This window comes from Centroberyx affinis, unplaced genomic scaffold (genome assembly GCF_046629955.1).
Source record: "Centroberyx affinis isolate AG114_WGS23_722 - 3 ecotype Tasmania unplaced genomic scaffold, CSIRO-AGI_Caff_v1 ptg002683l_1, whole genome shotgun sequence".
NCBI lineage: Eukaryota > Metazoa > Chordata > Actinopteri > Beryciformes > Berycidae > Centroberyx > Centroberyx affinis.
The window spans coordinates 32820-41518 of NW_027280865.1; positions in this window are offsets into that span (position 1 = coordinate 32820).

Sequence of the window (8699 nt, forward strand, 5' to 3'; positions counted from 1 at the left end):
TCCAAAAAAATCTGTTGACAAGAAATGCACCGTAATGCTTTCCCTGCGTTGGCCTGATTTACTCTGATATCACCAGCGGCTCTAAAATGCCCATGCGTCTCTCTAAACACACGACATTTGTTCTGAGGCAGAGTGGCACTGCAGAGCGGAGCCGCTCTCAGGCAGCAGCCAGCCTCGCCGAGCCAGGGAATAAGTAAATGAATAAATAGGCTGATGTTGAATTTTCCCCTCACTTGCCTCCACTGACACAAATAGGATCTACAGTAATTTATAATGCTGTTAGAGAGGCGGCTCTCTCTCTAACTGAGGTGTCTGTCACCTTGCGTGCAGGAGGCCTCCGGGTGCCAGAGTGGAGGACCTGCAGCACCCTGACGTCCTGCTTTACTATTCCACACACACGGCCCAAAGGCTAAGTGACATCAAGCCTCATTATTGTCATCACATGCCACATTTGTAACTGGTTAGCGAGCAAATTGTGATAAAATAGGCTGATGCCCCTTCTGAGCTTCTCTTGCCGCACAAGCTGGACTTTCCATAATGTTGGGAACCACACTGGTGTGAGAGAATGAGAGGAGGAGGGTTGCTTTTTTCTGTCTTTGTGGCTAAAATACAGGTTTTACCCCAATATGCTTCTCTCTTCTAGCTCCTGCCTTTCACAGAAAATACCCTATGTATCCATATTATACACTGCAGAATGGTTTATGCCCACAGCATCAATTCTGTAATATTAGCAGCTACTCCTAGCAGTCTGGCCCAGCAACTAGTAGTCCTGAATTAGTATTATCAGCCAAAAAATGACAAGACATAACCATGAGTTGAGTATAGGATCTACAATGCTTTCTCTGAGCAGGAATCTATATTACAATTGTAATTCTATATTACACCAGACACTGATACAGTGCTGAAATTACCATTTATATGCACAGTATTACTAAATACATGACACCTCTATGCTATCTCCAGTGAGCTATTACACATATTCATATCCTAGTACCTCAGTTATACAATTCTTTTTTGAATTCATAAGCAGAAATTAGGAGGAAAATCTCGTGCTTGCATAAACCTCAAATTGGCAAAATGAAAATCTGTCATAAACAAAGGAAAGACCCCCATGGCGTCTGGGTCTACAGTTTCTGTCACATATATTCCTTGGAGGTTTCATGTGACAAAACGCAGAAAGTTGCTTTGTCCCTCCTCTTGTCACGTTACACCCCTTACCCAGAGTTTTTTTTTTTTTTTCCTTCCTGTTGTCTGGCTGTCTGTGCTGTCAGCCCATAGCCTGGCACCTGCTCTCATGTTCCTAATTAGTCTCATTTAATTAATTATATACTGCAGCACATCTCCTTATTTCTGGCTTCCTCTAGATTCATCGCCTTTGTTTCAAACTTGCAGTGAAGATCAGCTCTCGACTGGGTGCTGCTTGTTTTGGTTTGTGACTACCATGCCAGTGTGTGGATTTAACACTAGCCATGTTTTGGATGATCAGCTCTCTGCAAGGTGTTTATTTAGGGTCGTGTCTCCCATGTTGCTGTGAGGATTTAACACTAGATGAGTTTTGGATGATAAATCATTCAGCATTCCTTCATGTAGTTTCTTTGTACTTTCTATCCCATGAAAGTGCTGTGTGATGCTGTTAGGCACGGTGAATTTGTCAGGTGGCGTGGATGGTGATTGTACTTCGGTTGCATTTGTTGATCTTTGTAAGGAATACCTGATGGCATTAGCAGCTTCCCAGCTGCCACTTCATCCTCCTGTTACACCGGGATGCATAGCGGGCTGAAGAAAAGAGTCCATCAAATATTTACTGCCTGATCAACACGACACAATAGAGAAAGATCAAACCTTTGACTGGATAGGTCAACCACAGACTCATTGAGTTTCCAGCAGACAAAACAGCACTGCAGCAACCATACGGAGACAGCAGTTGCACTCAATTGCTCTCAATCTGTAGCAACCCTCATATTAGCTTGGAAGTTTTGAGGAAAGTTACTTTAGGCCAAAACCTTGCTAGCTACCCACTGATCATCTTTTAATGTAACTTTAGTTTTCTTTTGGGCTGACCCGGACACTACATTTAGAAAAGAAGGGCTGTTCTGTAACAATATGTTTCTCACTCTGTAGTTTCATCAGTTGATTCCTCTCAATTCATGATTTACATTTTAGGCAGTCAGCTCAGTCTTAACTAGAGTGACTTACATTGAGTGCAACAGTAGAATAAGCTATAATTCTTAGATCATTGCAATCAACCAATATTATGGAGGTCAATGGTCAGAGCCACAGTGCAGTGACAATATTCCTGTAAACATAAACAAGATCACATAAAGTAAAAGCACTAGGAAAACAGAAAAAAATAATAGCAGTGAGGTGGAAGGGATTAAATGATGATTCTTAGCAGAGGTTAAAGCATATAGTAATATCAGAAATAATGCAAGTGTCATGCAATACAATGATATAATACCCTATTTTGAATATTTTGCCATCTTCTTTGCTTCTCTGTGCCAAAATATCCTCACACAGTAGACTATTTGTACAGCAACTGCATTCAGTCTCTCTGGCACCTCTCCCACAAATGAAAGCCACACTCAGCAAATTGTATTCCTTCGGAAAATATATATTTTTCAATAGGTGGGTAGATTTCATGCTTTTAACCTTATCATCATGTTAAAGAAAAATACCAGTGTTTTTCACTTTTGGGCTCATTTTCTTCAGCAGACCTCTACTTGACACTATACCCATCGGCCAGTCCCCACTGCATTGCTGTGTTGTTATGATTTGGGGCTAATGTCCCTTTAATGAAAGGTCATTACTCAGCCACATAACCTTGTGAAAACCCATAGAGCGCTGGCGACTTGAGTGGCTTTCAGTTGATAAACCACAACTGTGAAGGAAAGGTTATCGCAGTAAATTCCAATGCAAACTGTATTGCTGAGCGCACTGATTCAAAATCTACTTATCTGGAAATTTGAACTGATAAGGACATCTGTCAGCAGGATATTTGGTGGAATAAGCGGATTGAATTGTATAGGTGGTGGTGCTGCTGAAATAGAGTGAAATTAGACTTATTTGATGATTATTCTTCATCAGAACATGGGCAAAAATTACATGCATTTTAACATTTTCTGACAGGAGGGTTTGTTCTGTTCAGACTTGTATTCATGTCAAGACGTCATGAGAGTGACCTGACTTGTTAGGCACTTTCGCTGTTGACAGCTGATCGGCTGACATAATATGATGCCCCATAATGTATCATTGATGACATGTAGGTGTTTATATTTTTGCGCACCTGCAGTACCACATAAGAAACAGGGGGCACACTTTGTTTCCCCATCGATTCGGAACAGCAGTAACTTACAGGGAACTGAAGTATGAAAATTGAAATTTGGTGAACAACCATTAGAACAAAAATATTTGTCTGTTCTCTGAAGAATTAAATTTTTTTCCTGCTTTGATTTCGACTCGACTTTAAAGGACCTGTTTATGGAGGGGAAATGACAAGAAGTCGAGTTGACAGGCCTGGAGTGAGACAGTTAAATGCCCCTTGCTGCTCTGGATAATTAATAAATAAAGTACCAGGGGAGTCCTGTCATGGCTTCCTGTATGACAGGGGCTGTCTCCAGTGCGCTAAAGCATTAAATGACCAATTCCTGTCAGGCTAACTTCCACTGCACTCCCTTGGCACCCTCTCCCTTTCGCTCTCTCTTCCTTTCTCTCTCTCTTCCTTTCTCTCTCTCTCTTCCTCTCTCTCTCTCTCTTTCTCCCCTCTTGCTCTCCCCCTTGCTCTCTCTCTCACACCCTCTCCCTTTCTTCCAAAGAGAGCTACTTTGCTCTCTTTGCTCCGAGTTTTTCAGCGACTGATGGCTCTAGTTCATTTCTGCTGAATTAATTGGTCCCTGAATGAATTCTGTTGACAGGGCAATTCATCATGTGTTTGGCCTGACAGTGACTGGGGTGTTGGGAGTGTGGGGGTGAGGGGAGCTGGAGGAGAAGCTGGGGTTAGGGGGAAAGGATGGGGGTTGATGATTCTGCCCTCTCTCCTCTCTACCCACTTCTATTATTCCTTCTCTGCCGAGGTCCCTAACAGGAATAGCCGGCGTAGCTCGCATCAAATTCAGTTTTTTTCCTTCTCTTTCCCCTCTCTCTGAATATTTCAGGGTTCCCTGGGTTGCAAACAAACAAGCCTAGCTGACAGATCCAGCTGATTAGGGAGCTCTTCTGTCTGCTTTGGAGGATATCCCTATTACTGGCCAGTCAGGTAGCCGGCCCCGCTCGCCTCCCCAGACTGCTGGACCACCACTCCTGTTATGTGGGACCTGACACATTCACTAAGTGAGGCGCATTGCATTAGGCTTTAATTGCATCATGTATCACACAATAGCCATTAGGGTAATTATTTACTGGTGAAGGGTAAATGAGGTTTGGCTGGGGCTGGCCGTGGCTACATGCTGGCAGATACGCCGGCCCAGCCAGCGGCCTGGTTTTGGCTGAGGTGTGGTGCTCACCTACTGTAATAGGTCTAATAGCTGGTCATTTGCTCTGTTTGGAAATATGCTGTCATTCTGACACGTTGAGACCCCCCCCCCCTCCCTCCACCACCACCACCACCATTCCCTCTTTTTCTCACACACTTTCAGTCAAGCAGGGCACTTATTATGTTCAATCAATCACTGCTCACTCATTAGGAACCTCCCCTCAAGTATCTTCTGGATGGCCTCACACAGCAAGAGTCAAAAATTACCTCATAATTGCTGCTCAGGCATCATAACAAGCTAGGCTGCCCCACTGACACCGCCATACAAACAGGTCTAACACAGGAATTGATGGATACTGGAGAATCGTATTATATATTGCCATATCCAATTAGATACAGCACATAAAGCAGCAGATCTATTTCCTGTTTCATAACGTCAAACCAGTATTCAGATATAAAGATGTGAAATACGTTTTCATATTTTCTCAGCCCCCGTCTTGGCGTGTCATTGCAAATGATAACATCCTGAGGATTTATTGTACATTTGACACACCAGTAACCAAATTATAATTCAGTTGCTATAGCATATTCATAGAAGCGCTGTACAACCACACAGACAGTGTTCAGCCGGCATGTAGGAGTACGGAGCGGCTCTAAAGGTCAACAGTCAGATCTGCCACTGCAGTTTGAAGTTATGCATGATGAGATACGCTGTATAATACATGAAGTCCTGAAACAGTAGGCCTTCCTATTCTTGTCAAAATCTTTGTGTGGTCTTACCTCGATCTATTACATGTGAACCTGATCAGTGCATGTACTGCAGCCCAGACCGACCTGTGCAGCATCTGACAGAAATACTGTATACTGAAACACATCCTCCCATACTAAGAGTGGCAACTATCTTCTTCTTCTTCTTTGTGATGAACATTATTCAATTGATCTTTTTATAGAAACTTTTGTATTGATTTTATAGTAAGCAATGGCTATCCAAAGGATACAACATACAAATAGAGATACCATTAAACCAAATAATATTAGTATTCTGGAAAAAATAATAATAAAAAGGGAAACAAATAGGTCAGTAAATTACATAATATAGATATGACAACAACTTAGTTGTCTCAAGCGCTTTTCACAATTAGGATCCCTGTCCATGAGGGGAATGGGAGATAGTATACTCTCTATAACACAGTTCTATGGTCTAGAGGGGGCAATCTATTCCAGTGCATATTTGCCTTTAAAATTATTTCTTGCAAATGCAATGCCATGTAACCCAACATAATTCAATGGATCTACAATTTTCATGTTCCATCTCTTAGAGACTAATGAAACAGCTCTACACAACAGATTGGATGGTCTATATATACATACTTTCCTGTTGTCTTGTGCAACTTTTTAGGCATAATAATTCAACATCCTTAGGAGCAATCGATTGAATGAAGTAGCATAATTTAAATGGATCAAGAACAAGGAGGACTGAGTATACTTTTTCTATACATTAGGATAATTACTGCTGATGCAATGATAAATAATCATATTAATGTCAGAGTTAGACAGTGAACAAAAAGGTAGAGTATAACTAGATTGTTGTTTTTTTTTGTTTTTTTTTTACAAGTGAATTAAAGCCCTGAGCTGCCAAACAGTCCGTTTCATGTATAGACTGTACAGTAAATCAACATTTCAGCACTCAGCATTAACTTGATTACTGAGCAAGTTTTTCATCTGAATTAAAATGATTTTTGTTTAAACTTCTGCCTCGTTGAACTTTGAAGTGCAACTCTGATACTAAAGGTTGCACTAGATTCTGTCAGTCTGAAGGAAACATTCTCCTTCTCCTGCTATTGAGGAGATCCTATTGATTTTGATTCCTTATAGTCACACGGACTGTTTGAGGAGCAAAGACAGTGACAGGTGCTTTTTGTAATGCTGTTCTGATGAGAGCCAATCAGATTATCCTGCCACTGTTATATATATATATATAAATATATATATATATTCCTGTGGATGTTGTCATCTGGCATGCTGCAGCAAAGATGAGCTTGATTGACAGATGCATCCAGGTTCACAGTTTATTGGTTTCTGCGAGAGAGCCAGATATGCCAATTTAGACAGGAGAGTGACAAAAAAGTTTCCATCTAAATAGAATAATTCTACTACTGGGAATTCTCAGCTGGGGAAAGGAAGGAGTCAAGTTTTTTTTTTCCCCTCCTTTAACAAGGACTGTGAATGACAAACATATACGACAGTTAGGGGCTGACAGAACATCAGCTTTTGATGCTTCACAGGGGAGCTATGAAATAAACAACAGGCAGAGAAATTGAATTACAAAGCGAAAGGGTCTCCTCGTGGACTGAGGGGGATCAGAGTGCACCAAACAACTCAACAGTTCAGCTCAGAACATTTCGGAGGAACTCACTCTTTTCTCCTCTGGAAGAGATGGTCATTTGGGTGATTGTGTGGAAATTTTAGAGGGTGATAGAAGTTGAGTATGCTTCCTAACTATTTTCATTCATTACCCATAATCGTTTTCATTAGCTGCGATATCACTGCTGCGGTTGCATATTGGGCAAGTTAGGAGTCAAGTCAAAGTCAATGTTATGAGCATTAAAACACACTATTGAGAATGGTGTTTGGGCTATGACACGGCCTTGAAATGAAAGGCTGATTTGAAGATCATAACTACTGCATTATAAATTCCCATTCTTCCTCATCCAATAAATACAAAATGTCTGACATCATTCGAGATGTTCATACCTCCTACATTATCATGTACGCCACCAAAATCCTTTGCAAATCGTACCACACTAAACAGAACAGTGTCCACTTGTTGTAAATCAATAATGATATAACGAAGTCATACAGAGCGACAGTGGCGGAGGGATTATAGAGGCAAAAGAGTGAAAATAAGCTCTAAGAGGGATTTCATGCATAAATCTCTCTCTCTGCAACTTAGCACAAATTGAATTCAGGCACACTGCTAGAAAAATTAATTCAGCTTTACAAAGCGTAGAGAGGTTAAACACTTTATGTGCTGCTCAGTGATCCAAATCATGGAGAAAACATTCAGAGGCATTCTCACTGTAGCCCTCCCATGTACCATGTGATCTTTATACCTGGAAAGTAAATACATTTATCTCCAAACACTCTCATTAAATGCCTGAATTCATTACAGCGTATTGTTTATTTCAACTTTGTCTTTGTTTAGACGTCAGCAATCTGTGAAGACCAAGTAATTTGCCATCTCAAACACAATTTGTACTTCTTATATGTATACTTTACTGTCATTATATAGTGTTAGACAAATGAAATCAAGCTTATGATACACATTTTTCATCAAATAATTGGGACCAAATAGGAGCAAACTGACTCATTTCCTCTGTGTCTTTAGCTGTGCCATGGTAATACTCACCCATTTAATTCTGGTATGTCTCTCTGTTGAAGTTGTTTAAGTCTTGGAGTTAAAACTTAAAACCAATTGACTCTGATAATCCACAATCAGAAACACAATGCAGCCCCTTTGCGTAAAAGATTTCAGACACTTTTATTATTGTACAAGTGAGACCAGTATAATGAAAGTGATAATACCGATGGACAAGAATGACATTTTTTTTTTTTTTACTGTATTTACAGAGAAGTGTCTTCACATCACACACAAAAATTCCTTCTACAAATGAACAATTTGTAAATAACATAACATTAAATAAAGTCCACCTACCTTTAGGTTTACAGCTGAATATGCATATGATGACCATCTCTGCACTGCATAGAATTTATACATATACTTTCATCATGAACAATGTGTGTTTTCCTAATAATACTGCTCTCATGATGCATAAAGGCGGGCTGTAAATAAACAGTAACAAGAACTAAGTCTTTGGCAAAATGCAAATACATTCACTTGACAGTTATGGTGTGACAGGTGAAGAAGAAACCATCGTTCCAGCTTGATGTCGTTTCAAACAAATTACACAAAGCCTAAAACATGCGAGGGAGCCGATGCTGGGAGGGAAACATGTTTAAGGCATTTAGCTGAAATCTTTGCCCTGCTTTTTGCTGAACTCTTTGTGTTTTTGGAGTCATCAGAATCAGAGTGAACTTGAGACTGGACACTATTGTCATCAAACTAGACAAATGGTGATACTGGTTCGAACTGGGACAGCGGTTGTACCCTTTTCTGTGGTTGAATGCCAAAGACTTAAGTCAACTTAAAAATGCGAGAGAATGAGAATAG